This window comes from Rhinoraja longicauda, chromosome 10 (assembly GCF_053455715.1).
Source record: "Rhinoraja longicauda isolate Sanriku21f chromosome 10, sRhiLon1.1, whole genome shotgun sequence".
NCBI lineage: Eukaryota > Metazoa > Chordata > Chondrichthyes > Rajiformes > Arhynchobatidae > Rhinoraja > Rhinoraja longicauda.
This window is the reverse complement of record NC_135962.1, coordinates 58,124,137-58,143,859: the sequence shown is the minus strand read 5'-3', so window position 1 is coordinate 58,143,859 and position 19,723 is coordinate 58,124,137. Positions and strand designations below refer to the sequence as shown.

General features: G+C 59.0%; 1 pseudogene across 1 annotated transcript in view; it reads left to right on the top strand.

The window, feature by feature from the left end:
* LOC144597532 (epithelial cell adhesion molecule-like) overlaps positions 1–18,336 on the top strand; it is a 28,275-nt pseudogene extending 9,939 nt beyond the window's left edge. Inside the window, exons 5-9 of the transcript XR_013547757.1 lie at positions 200–224; positions 2,585–2,683; positions 12,046–12,228; positions 13,505–13,564; positions 17,736–18,336. The product of XR_013547757.1 is annotated as an epithelial cell adhesion molecule-like (transcript). The remainder of the gene's footprint in view (positions 1–199; positions 225–2,584; positions 2,684–12,045; positions 12,229–13,504; positions 13,565–17,735) is intronic.
* The last annotated feature ends 1,387 nt before the right edge of the window (positions 18,337–19,723 follow it).

Sequence of the window (19,723 nt, the reverse complement as noted above, 5' to 3'; positions counted from 1 at the left end):
GCGCGGGCTCGGTGCTGGGGCGGACCGCTGCCTCCTCGCGTTGTACACCGACCAGCCAAAACATTATGACCTGACGAGCAAGACATTATGACCACCTGCCCAATAGGCTGTTGGACCATCAAGCCAATGCACAGACAAGCCTTAAAGATTAGACACTGAGATATTAAACTTCCTGTGTTGAGCTTTTGCATCCATTGAGTTGTCAAAGGCCGTATTCGAAGCTGGTACTGCCAGCCCACCTGAGTTTTCAATGGAACAGTAGTTAGATGATATACAGTATATACACACTGATGAGCTAAAACATCATGTCATCATGGGCACTCTGCAGCTAGGCAGCCCCCATACGCAGCAGGGTGCGATGCACTGTGTATTGTGACACATTCCTCCCATGACCACCATTAACATTTTCTGTGACTTGTGCCACAGTCGACCTTCTGTCGGTTCGGACCAGACGGGATAGCCTTCGTTGCCTTCGCGCATCGATGAGCCTTGGGCGCCCAACACCCTGTCGCCGGTTTGTCTCTCCTCGGACCACTGTCGGTAGGTACTCACCACTGCTGACCGGGAGCACCCCACAAGCCTTGCCGCTTCAGAGATGCTCTGACCCAGTCGTCTGGCCATAACAATTTGGCCCTTGTCAAAGTCGCTCAGGTCTTTACTCCTGCCCATTTCTCCTGCATCCAACACGTCAACTTCAAGAACTGACTGTTCACTTGCTGCCTAATATATCCCACCCCTTGACAGGTGCCATTGTAACAAGATAATCAATGTTATTCACTTCGCCTGTCAGTGGTCATAATGTTTTGGCTCGTCGGTGTATATCTATTGTCTGAGTGAGGGGATTGAAGGCTTTGTGGCAGTTTGCGGATCACACGAAGATAGGTGGAGGGGCAGGCAGTGTAGAGAATGCAGGGACTCTGCAGAAGGACTTGGACAGGTTGGGAGAGTGGGCAGAGAAGTGGCAGGTGGAATACAGTGCAGCAAAGTGTGGAGTCGTGCATTTTGCTAGTAGGGATAAAGGTGTCGATTATTTGTTAAATGGCGAAAGATTCCAGAAATCAGAGGTGCAAAGGGACCTTGGAGTGCTGGTGCAGGATTCACAAAAACGTTCATCTGCAAGTCGAATCGATAGTAAAGGAAGGCAAATGTAATGTTAGCATTTATTTCAAGAGAACTCAAATATAATCTTATGGAAACGTATAAAATTATAAAAGGACTGGACAAGCTAGATGCAGGAAAAATGTTCCCAATGTTGGGGGAGTCCAGAACCAGGGGCCACACACAGTCTAAGAATAAAGGGGAGGCCGTTTAAAACTGAGGTGAGAAGGAACTTTTTCACCCAGAGAGTTGTGAATTTGTGGAATTCTCTGCCACAGAGGGCAGTGGAGGCCAATTCACTGGATGAATTTAAAAGAGAGTTAGATAGAGCTCTAGGGGCTAGTGGAATCAAGGGATATGGGGAGAAGGCAGGCACGGGTTACTGATTGTGGATGATCAGCCATGATCACAATGAATGGCAGTGCTGGCTCGAAGGGCCGAATGGCCTCCTCCTGCACCTATTTTCTATAAAAACAGAGATGTCACGCTGAGGCCTTCTAAGGCAATGGTAATGGTATTGTAATTTGGGCCCCATATCTGAGGAAGGATGTGCTGGCTCTGGAGAAGGTCCAGAGGAAGTTTACGAGAATGATCCCGGGGATGAGTGGGTTAACGGATAACTGGTGTCAGGGGTTGGGGGAGAAGGCAGGAGAATGGGGTTAGGAGGGAGAGACAGATCAGCCATGATTGAATGGCGGAGTAGAGCTGATGGGCCGAATGGCCTAATTCTTTTCCTATCACTTATGACCTAATGCGTGATGAGCGTTTGTCAGCTCTAGGCCTGTACATTCACTGGAGTTTAGAAGGATGAGGGGGGGGACCTGATAGAAACCTGCCGAACAGTGAAAGGCCGGGATAGAGTGGATGTGGAGAGGATTTCATCGGGACTTCCTCAGCCGATCGGCGGGTGGGATTTGCCCCCTGCGGCCGGGGCTCTGGAACTCCGGCCCGGCTGGAGCTGGCAGATCCGTTCCCATTGTAGCCATGCGGCCTCCTTGTAGCCATGGCCTCTGGGACCCAGGGAGCTGGAAAACGGTGGGGGACCTGTATCTCCAATGTGGACAGAATGCAGAACAAAGGTTTTCACTGTACCCGCGACAATAATCAACCCATGTGTGGATTCAGCTGACCCCCGGGTGGAACTCACTAACTAACTAACTAAAACTCTAAAACTCTAAAACTCTCTCTCTCTCTCTCTCTCTCTCTCTCTCTCTCTCTCTCTCTCTCTCTCTCTCTCTCTCTCTCTCTCTCTCTCTCTCTCTCTCTCTCTCTCTCTCTCTCTCTCTCTCTCTCTCTCTCTCTCTCTCTCTCTCTCTCTCTCTCTCTCTCCTCTCTCTCTCTCTCTCTCTCTCTCTCTCTCTCTCTCTCTCTCTCTCTCTCTCTCTCTCTCTCTCTCTCTCTCTCTCTCTCTCTCTCTCTCTCTCTCTCTTCCCCCCCCCCCCCTCCTCCTCCCCCCCCCCCCTCTCTCTCTCTGTCCATTGACCAGGTCCATGAGTGGTCGAGGGAAATCTGCATCCGACTGTGTGAAAATGGCACCAAAGACCCAGCGGACATCTCCGCGGTGGCTTACTACATCGAGCGGGATGTGAGTGAGCTGTAACGTTGCCAACCGTCCCGTATTAGCTGGGACATCCCGTATATTGGGCTAAATTGGTTTGTGTCGTATTAGGCCCGGGGAAGCTGTAGGCCCGGGGGACTCTGTAGGCCCGGGGGAAGCTGTAGGCCCAGGGGACACTGTAGACCCGGGGGACACTGTAGGCCCGGGGGACTCTGTAGGCCCGAGGGAAGCTGTAGGCCCGGGGGAAGCTGTAGGCCCGGGGGAAGCTGTAGGCCCGGGGGAAGCTGTAGGCCCGGGGGATGCTGTAGGCCCGGGGGACTCTGTAGGCCCGGGGGAAGCTGTAGGCCCGGGGGACTCTGTAGGCCCGGGGGAAGCTGTAGGCCCAGGGGACACTGTAGACCCGGGGGACACTGTAGGCCCGGGGGACTCTGTAGGCCCGAGGGAAGCTGTAGGCCCGGGGGAAGCTGTAGGCCCGGGGGAAGCTGTAGGCCCGGGGGAAGCTGTAGGCCCGGGGGATGCTGTAGGCCCGGGGGACGCTGTAGGCCCGGGGGACGCTGTAGGCTGGGGGACGCTGTAGGCCCGGGGAAGCTGTAGGCCCGGGGGATGCTGTAGGCCCGGGGGACGCTGTAGGCCCGGGGGGGCGCTGTAGGCCCGGGGGAAGCTGTAGGCCCGGGGGACTCTGTAGGCCCGGGGGAAGCTGTAGGCCCAGGGGACACTGTAGGCCCGGGGGACACTGTAGGCCCGGGGGAAGCTGTAGGCCCGGGGGAAGCTGTAGGCCCGGGGGATGCTGTAGGCCCGGGGGAAGCTGTAGGCCCGGGGGACTCTGTAGGCCCGGGGGAAGCTGTAGGCCCGGGGGACTCTGTAGGCCCGGGGGAAGCTGTAGGCCCGGGGGATGCTGTAGGCCCGGGGGATGCTGTAGGCCCGGGGGAAGCTGTAGGCCCGGGGGACTCTGTAGGCCCGGGAGAAGCTGTAGGCCCGGGGGATGCTGTAGGCCCGGGGGAAGCTGTAGGCCCGGGGGACTCTGTAGGCCCGGGGGAAGCTGTAGGCCCGGGGGACGCTGTAGGCCCGGGGGACGCTGTAGGCCCGGGGGACGCTGTAGGCCCGGGTGAAGCTGTAGGCCCGGGGGACACTGTAGGCCCGGGGGACGCTGTAGGCCCGGGGGACGCTGTAGGCCCGAGGGAAGCTGTAGGCCCGGGGGACTCTGTAGGCCCGGGGGAAGCTGTAGGCCCGGGGGACACTGTAGGCCCGGGGGACTCTGTAGGCCCGGGGGAAGCTGTAGGCCCAGGGGACACTGTAGGCCCGGGGGACACTGTAGGCCCGGGGGAAGCTGTAGGCCCGGGGGAAGCTGTAGGCCCGGGGGATGATGTAGGCCCGGGGGAAGCTGTAGGCCCGGGGGACTCTGTAGGCCCGGGGGAAGCTGTAGGCCCGGGGGACTCTGTAGGCCCGGGGGAAGCTGTAGGCCCGGGGGATGCTGTAGGCCCGGGGGATGCTGTAGGCCCGGGGGAAGCTGTAGGCCCGGGGGACTCTGTAGGCCCGGGAGAAGCTGTAGGCCCGGGGGATGCTGTAGGCCCGGGGGAAGCTGTAGGCCCGGGGGACTCTGTAGGCCCGGGGGAAGCTGTAGGCCCGGGGGACGCTGTAGGCCCGGGGGACGCTGTAGGCCCGGGGGACGCTGTAGGCCCGGGGGAAGCTGTAGGCCCGGGGGACACTGTAGGCCCGGGGGACGCTGTAGGCCCGGGGGACGCTGTAGGCCCGAGGGAAGCTGTAGGCCCGGGGGACACTGTAGGCCCGGGGGAAGCTGTAGGCCCGGGGGACACTGTAGGCCCGAGGGAAGCTGTAGGCCCCGGGGACTCTGTAGGCCCGGGGGAAGCTGTAGGCCCGGGGGACGCTGTAGGCTGGGGGACGCTGTAGGCCCGGGGGAAGCTGTAGGCCCGGGGGATGCTGTAGGCCCGGGGGACGCTGTAGGCCCGGGGGACGCTGTAGGCTGGGGGACGCTGTAGGCCCGGGGGAAGCTGTAGGCCCGGGGGATGCTGTAGGCCCGGGGGACGCTGTAGGCCCGGGGGGCGCTCTAGGCCCGGGGGAAGCTGTAGGCCCGGGGGACTCTGTAGGCCCGGGGGAAGCTGTAGGCCCAGGGGACACTGTAGGCCCGGGGGACACTGTAGGCCCGGGGGAAGCTGTAGGCCCGGGGGAAGCTGTAGGCCCGGGGGATGCTGTAGGCCCGGGGGAAGCTGTAGGCCCGGGGGACTCTGTAGGCCCGGGGGAAGCTGTAGGCCCGGGGGACTCTGTAGGCCCGGGGGAAGCTGTAGGCCCGGGGGACGCTGTAGGCTGGGGGACGCTGTAGGCCCGGGGGACGCTGTAGGCCCGGGGGACACTGTAGGCCCGGGGGAAGCTGTAGGCCCGGGGGACGCTGTAGGCCCGGGGGAAGCTGTAGGCCCGGGGGACTCTGTAGGCCCGGGGGACTCTGTAGGCCCGGGGGAAGCTGTAGGCCCGGGGGAAGCTGTAGGCCCGGGGGAAGCTGTAGGCCCGGGGGATGCTGTAGGCCCGGGGGAAGCTGTAGGCCCGGGGGACTCTGTAGGCCCGGGGGAAGCTGTAGGCCCGGGGGATGCTGTAGGCCCGGGGGAAGCTGTAGGCCCGGGGGACTCTGTAGGCCCGGGGGAAGCTGTAGGCCCGGGGGACGCTGTAGGCCCGGGGGACGCTGTAGGCCCGGGGGAAGCTGTAGGCCCGGGGGACGCTGTAGGCCCGGGGGACACTGTAGGCCCGGGGGACGCTGTAGGCCCGAGGGAAGCTGTAGGCCCGGGGGACTCTGTAGGCCCGGGGGAAGCTGTAGGCCCGGGGGACACTGTAGGCCCGAGGGAAGCTGTAGGCCTCTGGGACTCTGTAGGCCCGGGGGAAGCTGTAGGCCCGGGGGACGCTGTAGGCTGGGGGACGCTGTAGGCCCGGGGGAAGCTGTAGGCCCCGGGGACTCTGTAGGCCCGGGGGAAGCTGTAAGCCCGGGGGATGCTGTAGGCCCGGGGGACGCTGTAGGCCCGGGGGACGCTGTAGGCTGGGGGACGCTGTAGGCCCGGGGGAAGCTGTAGGCCCGGGGGATGCTGTAGGCCCGGGGGACGCTGTAGGCCCGGGGGACGCTGTAGGCCCGGGGGACGCTGTAGGCCCGGGGGAAGCTGTAGGCCCGGGGGAAGCTGTAGGCCCGGGGGATGCTGTAGGCCCGGGGGAAGCTGTAGGCCCGGGGGAAGCTGTAGGCCCGGGGGATGCTGTAGGCCCGGGGGAAGCTGTAGGCCCGGGGGAAGCTGTAGGCCCGGGGGACTCTGTAGGCCCGGGGGAAGCTGTAGGCCCGGGGGACGCTGTAGGCCCGGGGGACGCTGTAGGCCCGGGGGAAGCTGTAGGCCCGGGGGACACTGTAGGCCCGGGGGACACTGTAGGCCCGGGGGACGCTGTAGGCTCGAGGGAAGCTGTAGGCCCGGGGGACTCTGTAGGCCCGGGGGAAGCTGTAGGCCCGGGGGACACTGTAGGCCCGAGGGAAGCTGTAGGCCCCGGGGACTCTGTAGGCCCGGGGGAAGCTGTAGGCCCGGGGGATGCTGTAGGCCCGGGGGACGCTGTAGGCCCGGGGGACGCTGTAGGCTGGGGGACACTGTGGGCCCGGGGGACGCTGTAGGCCCGAGGGAAGCTGTAGGCCCGGGGGACTCTGTAGGCCCGGGGGAAGCTGTAGGCCCGGGGGACACTGTAGGCCCGAGGGAAGCTGTAGGCCCCGGGGACTCTGTAGGCCCGGGGGAAGCTGTAGGCCCGGGGGACGCTGTAGGCCCGGGGGACGCTGTAGGCCCGGGGGACGCTGTAGGCTGGGGGACGCTGTAGGCCCGGGGGAAGCTGTAGGCCCGGGGGACGCTGTAGGCCCGGGGGACGCTGTAGGCCCGGGGGACACTGTAGGCCCCGGGGACTCTGTAGGCCCGGGGGAAGCTGTAGGCCCGGGGGATGCTGTAGGCCCGGGGGACGCTGTAGGCCCGGGGGACGCTGTAGGCTGGGGGACGCTGTAGGCCCGGGGGAAGCTGTAGGCCCGGGGGATGCTGTAGGCCCGGGGGACACTGTAGGCCCGGGGGACGCTGTAGGCTGGGGGACGCTGTAGGCCCAGGGGACACTGTAGGCCGGGGGACGCTGTAGGCCCGGGGGGCACTGTAGGCCTGGGGGACGCTGTAGGCCCGGGGGGCACTGTAGGCCCGGGGGAAGCTGTAGGCCCGGGGGACTCTTTAGGCCCGGGGGAAGCTGTAGGCCCAGGGGACACTGTAGGCCCGGGGGACACTGTAGGCCCGGGGGAAGCTGTAGGCCCGGGGGAAGCTGTAGGCCCGGGGGATGCTGTAGGCCCGGGGGAAGCTGTAGGCCCGGGGGAAGCTGTAGGCCCGGGGGACTCTGTAGGCCCGGGGGAATCTGTAGGCCCGGGGGACTCTGTAGGCCCGGGGGAAGCTGTAGGCCCTGGGGACGCTGTAGGCCCGGGGGACGCTGTAGGCTGGGGGACGCTGTAGGCCCGGGGGAAGCTGTAGGCCCGGGGGATGCTGTAGGCCCGGGGGACGCTGTAGGCCCGGGGGACGCTGTAGGCTGGGGGACGCTGTAGGCCCGGGGGAAGCTGTAGGCCCGGGGGATGCTGTAGGCCCGGGGGACGCTGTAGGCCCGGGGGGCGCTCTAGGCCCGGGGGAAGCTGTAGGCCCGGGGGACTCTGTAGGCCCGGGGGAAGCTGTAGGCCCAGGGGACACTGTAGGCCCGGGGGACACTGTAGGCCCGGGGGAAGCTGTAGGCCCGGGGGAAGCTGTAGGCCCGGGGGATGCTGTAGGCCCGGGGGAAGCTGTAGGCCCGGGGGACTCTGTAGGCCCGGGGGAAGCTGTAGGCCCGGGGGACTCTGTAGGCCCGGGGGAAGCTGTAGGCCCGGGGGACGCTGTAGGCTGGGGGACGCTGTAGGCCCGGGGGATGCTGTAGGCCCGGGGGACACTGTAGGCCCGGGGGAAGCTGTAGGCCCGGGGGACGCTGTAGGCCCGGGGGAAGCTGTAGGCCCTGGGGACTCTGTAGGCCCGGGGGAAGCTGTAGGCCCGGGGGAAGCTGTAGGCCCGGGGGAAGCTGTAGGCCCGGGGGATGCTGTAGGCCCGGGGGAAGCTGTAGGCCCGGGGGACTCTGTAGGCCCGGGGGAAGCTGTAGGCCCGGGGGATGCTGTAGGCCCGGGGGAAGCTGTAGGCCCGGGGGACTCTGTAGGCCCGGGGGAAGCTGTAGGCCCGGGGGACGCTGTAGGCCCGGGGGACGCTGTAGGCCCGGGGGAAGCTGTAGGCCCGGGGGACGCTGTAGGCCCGGGGGACACTGTAGGCCCGGGGGACGCTGTAGGCCCGAGGGAAGCTGTAGGCCCGGGGGACTCTGTAGGCCCGGGGGAAGCTGTAGGCCCGGGGGACACTGTAGGCCCGAGGGAAGCTGTAGGCCCCTGGGACTCTGTAGGCCCGGGGGAAGCTGTAGGCCCGGGGGACGCTGTAGGCTGGGGGACGCTGTAGGCCCGGGGGAAGCTGTAGGCCCCGGGGACTCTGTAGGCCCGGGGGAAGCTGTAAGCCCGGGGGATGCTGTAGGCCCGGGGGACGCTGTAGGCCCGGGGGACGCTGTAGGCTGGGGGACGCTGTAGGCCCGGGGGAAGCTGTAGGCCCGGGGGACGCTGTAGGCCCGGGGGACGCTGTAGGCCCGGGGGACGCTGTAGGCCCGGGGGACGCTGTAGGCCCGGGGGAAGCTGTAGGCCCGGGGGAAGCTGTAGGCCCGGGGGATGCTGTAGGCCCGGGGGAAGCTGTAGGCCCGGGGGATGCTGTAGGCCCGGGGGAAGCTGTAGGCCCGGGGGAAGCTGTAGGCCCGGGGGACTCTGTAGGCCCGGGGGAAGCTGTAGGCCCGGGGGACGCTGTAGGCCCGGGGGACGCTGTAGGCCCGGGGGAAGCTGTAGGCCCGGGGGACACTGTAGGCCCGGGGGACACTGTAGGCCCGGGGGACGCTGTAGGCTCGAGGGAAGCTGTAGGCCCGGGGGACTCTGTAGGCCCGGGGGACTCTGTAGGCCCGGGGGAAGCTGTAGGCCCGGGGGACACTGTAGGCCCGAGGGAAGCTGTAGGCCCCGGGGACTCTGTAGGCCCGGGGGAAGCTGTAGGCCCGGGGGACGCTGTAGGCTGGGGGACACTGTGGGCCCGGGGGACGCTGTAGGCCCGAGGGAAGCTGTAGGCCCGGGGGACTCTGTAGGCCCGGGGGAAGCTGTAGGCCCGGGGGACACTGTAGGCCCGAGGGAAGCTGTAGGCCCCGGGGACTCTGTAGGCCCGGGGGAAGCTGTAGGCCCGGGGGACGCTGTAGGCCCGGGGGACGCTGTAGGCCCGGGGGACGCTGTAGGCTGGGGGACGCTGTAGGCCCGGGGGAAGCTGTAGGCCCGGGGGACGCTGTAGGCCCGGGGGACACTGTAGGCCCCGGGGACTCTGTAGGCCCGGGGGAAGCTGTAGGCCCGGGGGATGCTGTAGGCCCGGGGGACGCTGTAGGCCCGGGGGACGCTGTAGGCTGGGGGACGCTGTAGGCCCGGGGGAAGCTGTAGGCCCGGGGGATGCTGTAGGCCCGGGGGACACTGTAGGCCCGGGGGACGCTGTAGGCTGGGGGACGCTGCAGGCCCAGGGGACACTGTAGGCCGGGGGACGCTGTAGGCCCGGGGGGCACTGTAGGCCTGGGGGACGCTGTAGGCCCGGGGGGCACTGTAGGCCCGGGGGAAGCTGTAGGCCCGGGGGACTCTTTAGGCCCGGGGGAAGCTGTAGGCCCAGGGGACACTGTAGGCCCGGGGGACACTGTAGGCCCGGGGGAAGCTGTAGGCCCGGGGGAAGCTGTAGGCCCGGGGGATGCTGTAGGCCCGGGGGAAGCTGTAGGCCCGGGGGAAGCTGTAGGCCCGGGGGACTCTGTAGGCCCGGGGGAATCTGTAGGCCCGGGGGACTCTGTAGGCCCGGGGGAAGCTGTAGGCCCTGGGGACGCTGTAGGCCCGGGGGACGCTGTAGGCCCGGGGGACGCTGTAGGCCCGGGGGACGCTGTAGGCCCGGGGGAAGCTGTAGGCCCGGGGGACTCTGTAGGCCCGGGGGAAGCTGTAGGCCCGGGGGAAGCTGTAGGCCCGGGGGATGCTGTAGGCCCGGGGGATGCTGTAGGCCCGGGGGAAGCTGTAGGCCCGGGGGACTCTGTAGGCCCGGGGGAAGCTGTAGGCCCGGGGGAAGCTGTAGGCCCGGGGGACACTGTAGGCCCGGGGGACACTGTAGGCCCGGGGAACGCTGTAGGCCCGAGGGAAGCTGTAGGCCCGGGGGACTCTGTAGGCCCGGGGGACTCTGTAGGCCCGGGGGAAGCTGTAGGCCCGGGGGACACTGTAGGCCCGAGGGAAGCTGTAGGCCCCGGGGACTCTGTAGGCCCGGGGGAAGCTGTAGGCCCGGGGGATGCTGTAGGCCCGGGGGACGCTGTAGGCCCGGGGGACGCTGTAGGCTGGGGGACGCTGTAGGCCCGGGGGAAGCTGTAGGCCCGGGGGATGCTGTAGGCCCGGGGGACACTGTAGGCCCGGGGGACGCTGTAGGCTGGGGGACGCTGTAGGCCCAGGGGACACTGTAGGCCGGGGGACGCTGTAGGCCCGGGGGGCACTGTAGGCCTGGGGGACGCTGTAGGCCCGGGGGGCACTGTAGGCCGGGGGACGCTGTAGGCCTGGGGGACGCTGTAGGCCCGGGGGGCACTGTAGGCCGGGGGACGCTGTAGGTCTGGGGGACGCTGTAGGCCGGGGACGCTGTAGGCCTGGGGGATGCTGTAGGCCTGGGGGACGCTGTAGGTCTGGGGGACGCTGTAGGCCCGGGTGATGCTGTAGGACCGGACACTGTAGGTCTGGACAGTGTAGGCCCGGAGGCCCAGGCGCCGCCTGACGGAGGTTGCATAGCAACCCGCCTCCCGGCCCGGGCGGCCGCCGTTGGTGGAGCGGGAGCACGTGGCCGCTGGCTGGGTAAGGTCACGTGGGACGCGGGGCGGTGACGTCACCTTGTCCCTTATTTGGGAGTGGGATAGTTGGCACCCCTAGAGTGCTACCTAGACCCTCTCCCTGGAGCTCATCCCCACCCTCACCCCTCTGTGACTGGCTCCGACACCAAGCGGCAGAGATTGCAAACAAGGCTTTTCCACCGCACCACCGAAACGTTGTCTCCTTCTCGTAAGGTCACAAGTGATAGGAGCAGAATTAGGCCATTCGGCCCATCAAGTCTACTCTGCCATTCGATCATGGCTGATCTATCTCTCCCCCTAACCCCATTCTCCTGCCTTCTCCCCATCACCGCTGACAAGTCGTTGTTCGAGCATCAAAGTCGTCTTGATGAGTTTCATTGTCTGATACTCGTTTCACCTAGCCCACAGCTAACAAAGGCCTGTTTTCTTTATCATTGTTACTTTTTTTGCATATCTTTGATTCATTTGTTCTACATCTCTCTACATCTCCATCTCCATCTCTCGTTTCCCTTTCTGTCTGAAGGAAGGTTTCGAACCAAAACGTCACCTATTCCTTTTCTCCAGAGATGCTGTCTGAGCCGCTGAGTTACTCCAGCGTTTTATGTCTATCTTCGGTTTAAATCAGCATCTGCAGTTCCTTCCTTCCTGCACGAAACTAAACTAACCCTGCCACCGTGCTGTGTCTCAATAGACAATAGACAATAGGTGCAGAAGGAGGCCATTCGGCCCTTCGAGCCAGCACAGCCATTCAATGTGATCTAAATGGCCTACCCCTTATTCTTAAACTGTGGCCCCTTGTTCTGGACTCCACCCAACATTGGGAACATGTTTCCTGCCTCTAACGTGTCCAACCCCTTAATAATCTTATACATAGAAACATAGAAACATAGAAATATAGAAACATAGAAAATAGGTGCAGGAGTAGGCCATTCGGCCCCTCGAGCCTGCACCGCCATTCAATATGATCATGGCTGATCATCCAGCTCAGTAACCTATACCTGCCTTCTCTCCATACCCCCTGATCCCTTTAGCAAAAAGGGCCACATCTAACTCCCTCTTAAATATAGCCAATGAACTGGCCTCAACTACCTTCTGTGGCAGAGAATTCCACACGTTTCGATAAGATCCCCTTATCTTATACGTCTTGAATCTAACACTTATCGGGCATTGAACCTGCCAGTCCTGACCTCCCAGTCCCCTTATTGGAAACCTTCAACCTATCTTTAAATCAGAGGTAGACACAAAGTTCTCGAGTAACTCAGCAAGTCAGGCACCATCTCTGGAGAAGAGAAAGGATGGGCTTTTCGTTTCAGACTGAAGGGTTCTCACCCAAAACATTCGCCACCCGTGAACCTGACTCTGATTCCCCCCCCGTCTCCCTGTGCTCCCCCGACTCCGAGTAGCTGAAGATGAACAAGTTCACGCTGGCGGTGGACGGCAAGAGCCTGCAGGTGGAGAGGGAGTCCGTGCAGGTCTGGTTCTTTGACAACGAGCCTCCTCGGATCAACATGAAGACCATCTCGCCGGGCTTTGCCGCCATCATCATCATCGTGGCCCTAGCCATCCTGACCGGCATCGCCGTGTTTGTAAGTACGTCGCGGCCGCCCTGTCACCGGACACGCGCGGAGCGCGCGCCACAGCTCGATCGCAATCGCACGCCACCAAGGCAGGAAACATGGTCCCGATGTTGGCGGAGTCCAGAACCAGGGGCCACAGTTTAAGAATAAGGGGTCGGCCATTTAGAACGGAGACGAGGAAAAGCTTTTTCACCCAGAGAGTTGTGAATCTGTCGAATTCTCTGCCTCAGAAGGCAGTGGAGGCCAATTCTCTGAATGTATTCAAGAGAGAGCTAGATAGAGCTCTTAAGGATAGCGGAGTCAGGGGGTATGGGGAGAAGGCAGGAACAATAGACGATAGACAATAGACAATCGGTGCAGGAGGAGGCCATTCGGCCCTTCGAGCCAGCACCGCCATTCAATGTGATCATGGCTGATCATTCTCAATCAGTACCCCGTTCCTGCCTTCTCCCCATATCCCCTGACTCCGCTATCCTTAAGAGCTCTATCTAGCTCTCTCTTGAATGCATTCAGAGAATTGGCCTCCACTGCCTTCTGAGGCAGAGAATTCCACAGATTCACAACTCTCTGACTGAAAAAGATTTTCCTCATCTCCATTCTAAATGGCCTACCCCTTATTCTTAAACTGTGGCCCCTTGTTCTGGACTCCCCCAACATTGGTGTCCAACCCCTTAATAATCTTATACGTTTCGATAAGATCTCCTCTCATCCTTCTAAATTCCAGTGTATACAAGCCTAGATGCTCCAGTCTTTCAACATATGACAGTCCCGCCATTCCCGGAATTAACCTAGTAAACCTACGCTGCACGACCTCAATAGCAAGAATATCCTTCCTCAAATTTGGAGACCAAAACTGCACACAGTACTCCAGGTGCGGTCTCACCAGGGCCCTGTACAACTGCAGAAGGACCCCTTTGCTCCTATACTCATAGTCCATAACCACTGGGTGGTGCAAGCAATGGCTGCCTCGCCAACAGTCTGTCTGTCCTTAGTATGTGTTAAATGTATGTTTTTGGTGTTCTTTAGCTTGTTTTATGTTGGGGGTGGGGTTTGGGGGAAACTTTTTTTTCATCTCTTACCTCGACGGAGATGTCCCTGTCTAAATGTTTCTTAAGCGTTGCGATAGTACCTGCCTCAACTACCTCCTCCGGCAGCTCGTTCCATACACCATACACCTACCACCCTTTGTGTAAAGATGTCTCCTCTCAACTCCTTATTAAATCGTTCCTCCCTCACTTTAAAACCCCGTGCCCTCTGGTTAAAGCACATCTCCCTGTGGTTGCAGGTCGTGGTCAGAAGGAGAGCCAGGGAGGACCGGCGGAGGATCCAGTTCGAAGTGATTGAGGTGATGTATCTCGCTCAGTAACCAGTGTGCAGGCTCTGCTGTGAGGTGCAGGCTCAATGCCCGATAAGTGTTAGATTCGAGACACAGCACGGAAGCAGGGTTAGTTTAGTTTTGTGCAGGAAGGGACTGCAGATGCTGGCGCTGATGCGGAAACTGTGATTCCACAGTTTAAGAATAAGGGGGAGGCCATTTAGAACTGAGATGACGAAAAACCTTTTCAGTCAGAGAGTTGTGAATCTGTGGAATTCTCTGCCTCAGAGGGCAGTGGAGGCCAATTCTCTGAATGCATTCAAGAGAGAGCTAGATAGAGCTCTTAAGGATAGCAGAGTCAGGGGGTATGGGGAGAAGGCAGGAACGGGGTACTGATTGAGAATGATCAGCCATGATCACATTGAATGGCGGTGCTGGCTCGAAGGGCCGAATGGCCTCCTCCTGCACCTATTGTCTATTGATTTAAACCGAAGATGGACACAAAAAGCGGGAGTAACCCAGCGGGTCAGGCAGCATCTCTGGAGAGAAGGAATAGGTGACGTTTCGGTTCGAGACCCTTCGGATCCTTCAGAAAACAGGCCCTTCGGCCCACCGAGTCCGCACCCAGCACATTAACACAATCCGGCAGGCGCTAGGGTCAATTTACAATTATGCCATCCAATTAACCTACAGCCCTGTAGGTCTTTGGAGTGCGGGAGGAAACCGGAGATCTCGGAGAAAAGTCACGGGGAGAACGTACAAACTCCGTACAGACAGCACCCGTAGTCAGGATGGAACCCGAGTCTCTGGCGCTGTAAGGCAGCGACTCGACCGCTGTGCCGCCCTTCGTACCTTTAGACCACGCACCTTTAGACCACGCACCTTTAGACCACGTACCTTTAGACCACGTACCTTTAGACCACGCACCTTTAGACCACGTACCTTTAGACCACGCACCTTTAGACCACGTACCTTTAGACCACGTACCTTTAGACCACGTACCTTTAGACCACGTACCTTTAGACCACGTACCTTTAGACCACGCACCTTTAGACCACGTACCTTTAGCATGTAGATGGGGAAGAATTTATTTAGCCAGAGGGCAGTGAATCTATGGAATTCAGTGGCACAGACCAATGGCAGTGAAGACCAAGTCATTGGGTACTTTTAAAGCAGAGATTATTGATCACAGGTTCTTGATCACGTAAGGCATCAAACGTTACAGGGAGAAGGCAGAAAAATGGGGTTGAGAGGGAAAAAATGGATCAGCTATGAGCAAATAGCAAAGCAGCCTGGGTGGGCTGAATGGCCTCATTCTGCTTATGACCTTATGATCTTTGGCCCGTCGAGTCCAATATTGAACACCCATTCACATTAGTTCTATGTTATCCCATTTGCACATCCACTCCCCACACACGAGGTGCAATTTACAGAGGCTGTGGCACGGTGGCGCAGCGGTAGAGTTGCTGCTTTACAGCGAATGCAGCGCTGGAGACTCAGGTTCGATCCTGACTACGGGCGCCGTCTGTACGGAGTTTGTACGTTCTCCCCGTGACCCGCGTGGGTTTTCTCCGAGGTCTTCGGTTCCCTCCCACACTCCAAAGACGTACAGGTATGTAGGTTAATTGACTGGGCAAATGTAAAAATTGTCCCTAGTGTGTGTAGGATAGTGTTAGTGTGCGGGGATCGCTGGGCGGCGCGGACTCGGTGGGCTGAAGGGCCTGTTTCCGCGCTGTATCTCTAAATCTAAATCTAAAATCTAATTAACCTACAAACCCGCATGTCTTTGGGATGTGGGAGGAAACCGGTGCATCTGGTGGGAGCCCACTTGGTCACAGGGGGAAGGTGCAACCTCCACAGTGACAGCACCCGATGGTGGGATTGAACCCGGGTCTTTGGCGCTGTCCTAGCCCGAATTATTGACAGTGCGGTAGTCTTCAGCTAAGGGGTGATATGGTTAGTTAGTGAAAGAGCAGTGAAAGATGGTGGATCACCCTGATTAAAAACAAGGTGGAGGCACTTTGGGAGGACGGGTAGAGAATTATGAGGGGCATAGATAGGGTAGACAGTCAAGACTTTTTCCCCTCGTCTCTTGTCTATTCCAGGCATGTGAGTGAGGTCAAAAAAATAGAGGAAAAGAGCAGAGCACTTGCAACAGGGGTCAAAAAATCGGGATTTTTTTGAAAATTTACACACAAAATTACCAGTTTCAAGCCTCTTTTAGTGCATTTCAAAGTAAAAACAGACATTACAAAATGATGTGAATATGTCACTGTGCACTAATAACATTTTGAAGTAAATTTACACATTAGAAACATAGAAAATAGGTGCAGGAGTAGGCCATTCGGCCCTTCGAGCCTGCACCGCCATTCAATATGATCATGGCTGATCATCCAACTCAGTATCCTGTACCTGCCTTCTCTCCATACCCCCTGATCCCTTTAGCCACAAGGGCCACATCGAACTCCCTCTTAAATATAGCCAATGAACTGGCCTCAACTACCTTCTGTGGCAGAGAATTCCACAGATTCACCACTCTGTGTGAAAAAAACGTTCTCATCTCGGTCCTAAAAGACTTCCCCTACGCTAGAGGACTTTAAAGGCTCTTTGTCCCACTGAGTCCACGCCAACCCATGATACACTAACACTATCCTACACGCACTAGAAACGATTTTACAATTTTACCGAAGCCAATTAACCTACAAATCGAAGGTAGACACAAAATGCTGGAGTAACTCAGCGGGACAGGCAGCATCTCGGGAGAGAAGGAATGGGTGACATTTCGGGTCGAGACCCTTCTTCAGACTGACCCGAAACGACACCCATTCCTTCTCTCCCGAGATGCTGCCTGACCCGCTGAGTTACTCCAGCATTTTGTGTCTGCCTTCAATTTAAACTAGCATCTGCAGTTTTTTAACCTACAAATCTGTCTGTCTGTCTTTGGAGTGTGGGAGGAAACCGGAGCCTATCCAGTCTTTCTTCATATGAAAGTCCTGCCATCCCAGGTATCAATCTGGTGAACCTTCTCTGTACTCCCTCTATGGCAAGAATGTCTTTCCTCAGATTATTTGCTGGACAGATGTGCTGGCTCCAGCTGGGCTGGAGATCCAGAGCCCTGGCCGCAGGTTGCAAATTCAACCCACCGATCGGCCGTGGAAGTCCCGATGAGGTAGAGATTGGCCGCCTTGCCCAGCCTAGGTGCCACATTTTCGGGAAGACTTCCAGGGCGCGGGGGGATTTCTCGCGGAACCCCAGTGTTCATTACAAGTCTGTACATCGTTTACTTAATTTTTCTTTATTTTTTTCGATCCGATTTCTCCGTTTATTTGGCAAAGTGAAAAACGTGGAAATCATGCAAAAAAGGGGCGGAAAATGGATTTTAAATCTGCAGAAATCCGCGGAAAATTTCACATGCCTGCTCTTCCATCCCCAAATGCTGCCTGACCTGCTGAGTTTCTCCAGCACCCTCTGGCCCCACACAAGCCAGTGGCCTTGCCTGCCACCTTGTGGGCATTTGTGGTGTTGCTACTGACTGGCTAGTCTGACCGAAGATAGACTCAATAGACACAATAGGTGCAGGAGGAGGCCATTCGGCCCTTCGAGCCAGCACCGCCATTCAATGTGATCATGGCTGATCATTCTCAATCAGTACCCCGTTCCTGCCTTCTCCCCATACCCCCTGACTCCGCTATCCTTAAGAGCTCTATCCAGCTCTCTCTTGAATGCATTCAGCGAATTGGCCTCCACTGCCTTCTGAGGCAGAGAATTCCACAGATTCACAACTCTCTGACTGAAAAAGTTTTTCCTCATCTCAGTTCTAAATGGCCTACCCCTTATTCTTAAACTGTGGCCCCTGGTTCTGGACTCCCCCAACATTGGGAACATGTTTCCTGCCTCTAACGTGTCCAACCCCTTAATAATCTTATACGTTTCGATAAGATCTCCTCTCATCCTTCTAAGTGATGGAGTAACTCAGCAGGTCAGGCAACATCTCTGGATCTTCTTCAGGATCCTTCCTCTCCCATTCCTTCCCTCCAGGGATGCTGCCTGACCCGCTGAGTTACTCCGGCATTTTGTGTTTATCTTCGGTGTAAACTAGCATCTGCAGTTCCATCCTACACATCGGGGGACTGAATCACTGGGTCCACTCCTTGCTCTCCCTGCCGTAACCTTGTTCCTCGTGGGGTCTTCTTGTCCGCAGGGCCAGGAAATGGAGGACCACCAGCTTGCCCAGAGGATGGGCCTAGCACGCTAACCCTCGAGAGGCTAACATCACCTTTGGGATTCTTGGAACCAGGCCGACTGCTCGATGCACCCAGGAGCTTCTGTAGCCTCGACAACGATCCTCGACCGTACGCTGTTCAGCGCAGTGACTCGAGCAAGAATCTGCAGAGAGTTGTGGACGCAGCACAGACCATCACGCAAACCAACCTCCCTTCCATTGACTCCATCTACACTTCACGCTGCCTCGGCAAGTCCAGCAGCATCATTGAGGACCAGTCTCATCCCCGGTCACTCCCTCTTCTTCCCTCTCCCATCGGGCAAGAGGTACAGAAGTGTGAAAACGCACACCTCCAGATTCAGGGACAGTTTCTTCCCAGCTGATATCAGGCAACTGAACCATCCTACCACCAACTAGAGAGCGGTCCCGACCTCCTATCTACTTCATTGGAGACCCTTGGACTATCTTTAATTGGACTTAACTGGACTTCATCTTGCATTAAATGTTATTCCCCTTATCCTGTATATGTACACTGTGGACGGCTTGATTGTAATCATGTATAGCCTTTCCTCTGACTGGTTAGCACGCAACAAAAAAGCCTTTCACTGTACCTCAGTACACGTGACAATAAACTAAACTAGTGAGTCCAGCTGATGAATGAGCAAGGGAGAAGCTACACAGAAGATGGTGGTCGATGGGCTGTTGCCAGGCAACAAGCTCGGCCATTTTGCACGACTCTCCAGTCAGCAGCTGTTCCAGATGTGGAGCCAGCGCTCCAGCTGTGCCCTCCAGCTCAGACGCAATGATCCCACGGCACCATGGGATGAACAAGGAACTCCATCCGGTGAAATCAAAGATCCTTCTTCAGTTAAATCAGCTGCTTAAGGTTGCTCCATACGACATAGAACCTAGAACAGGCCCTTCTGCCCGCAACATTTGTGCCGAACATTTAGCTTAGTTTGGTTTAGAGATACAGCGCGGAAACAGGCCCTTCGGCCCACCGGGTCCGCGCCGACCAGCGATCCCCGCACACTAACACTATCCTACACCCGCTAAGGACAATTTTTACATTTACCAAGCCAATTAACCTACAAACCTGCACGTCTTTGGAGTGGGAGGAAACCGGAGATCTCAGAGAAAACCCACACAGGTCACGGGGAGAACGTACAAACTCCGTACAGACAGCACCCATAGTCGGGATTGAACCCGGGTCTCCGGGTCTGCATTCGCTGTAAGGCAGCAACTGTACCGCTGCGCCACCGTGACCGCCCAAATACTGTGCCAAGACCATCTCTTATCTGCTGCACATAATCCATATCCATGTACCTACCCAAAAGCATCCTAAAGGCTCGATCGTATTTGCCTCAACCACCACCTCCAGCAGCACATCCCAGCACTCAACACCCTCTGTGTAAAAAAAAAAACTTGCCCCACACATCTCCTTTAAACTTTGCCCCTCTCACCTTAAAGCCATGCCCTCATTCCACCAGGGACAAAAGGGGCTCACTGTCCACCATTAACACTCAAAATGTTATACACTTCTGTGAAAAGCAACAAAAGCTTTTCACTGTACCTCGGCACACATGACGTTCAACTAAACCAAAATAAATCAGGGCTCCTCGCAACCTCTGGCATTCCAGGGAAAACCAATCCCATTCTGGGCAGCCGCTCCCTGTAGCTAATTCCCCGAACGCGGGCGTCATTTCTGGTAAACCTCGTCTGCACTCTCTCCAAAGCCTCCACATCTTCCCTGCAATGAGGTGAGCAGAACTACACACAATACTCCAAGTGCAGCCCAACTAACGTCCTCTCAAGCCGCATCGTGACAACTGCTTCCAGGAAAGGACACAAAGTGCCGGAGTAACTCTGCAGGCCATAAGTGATAGAAATAGAAGAAGGCCCTTCAGCCCATCAAGTCTACTCCGCCATTCAGTCATGGCTGATCCATCTCTCCCTCCTAACTCCAT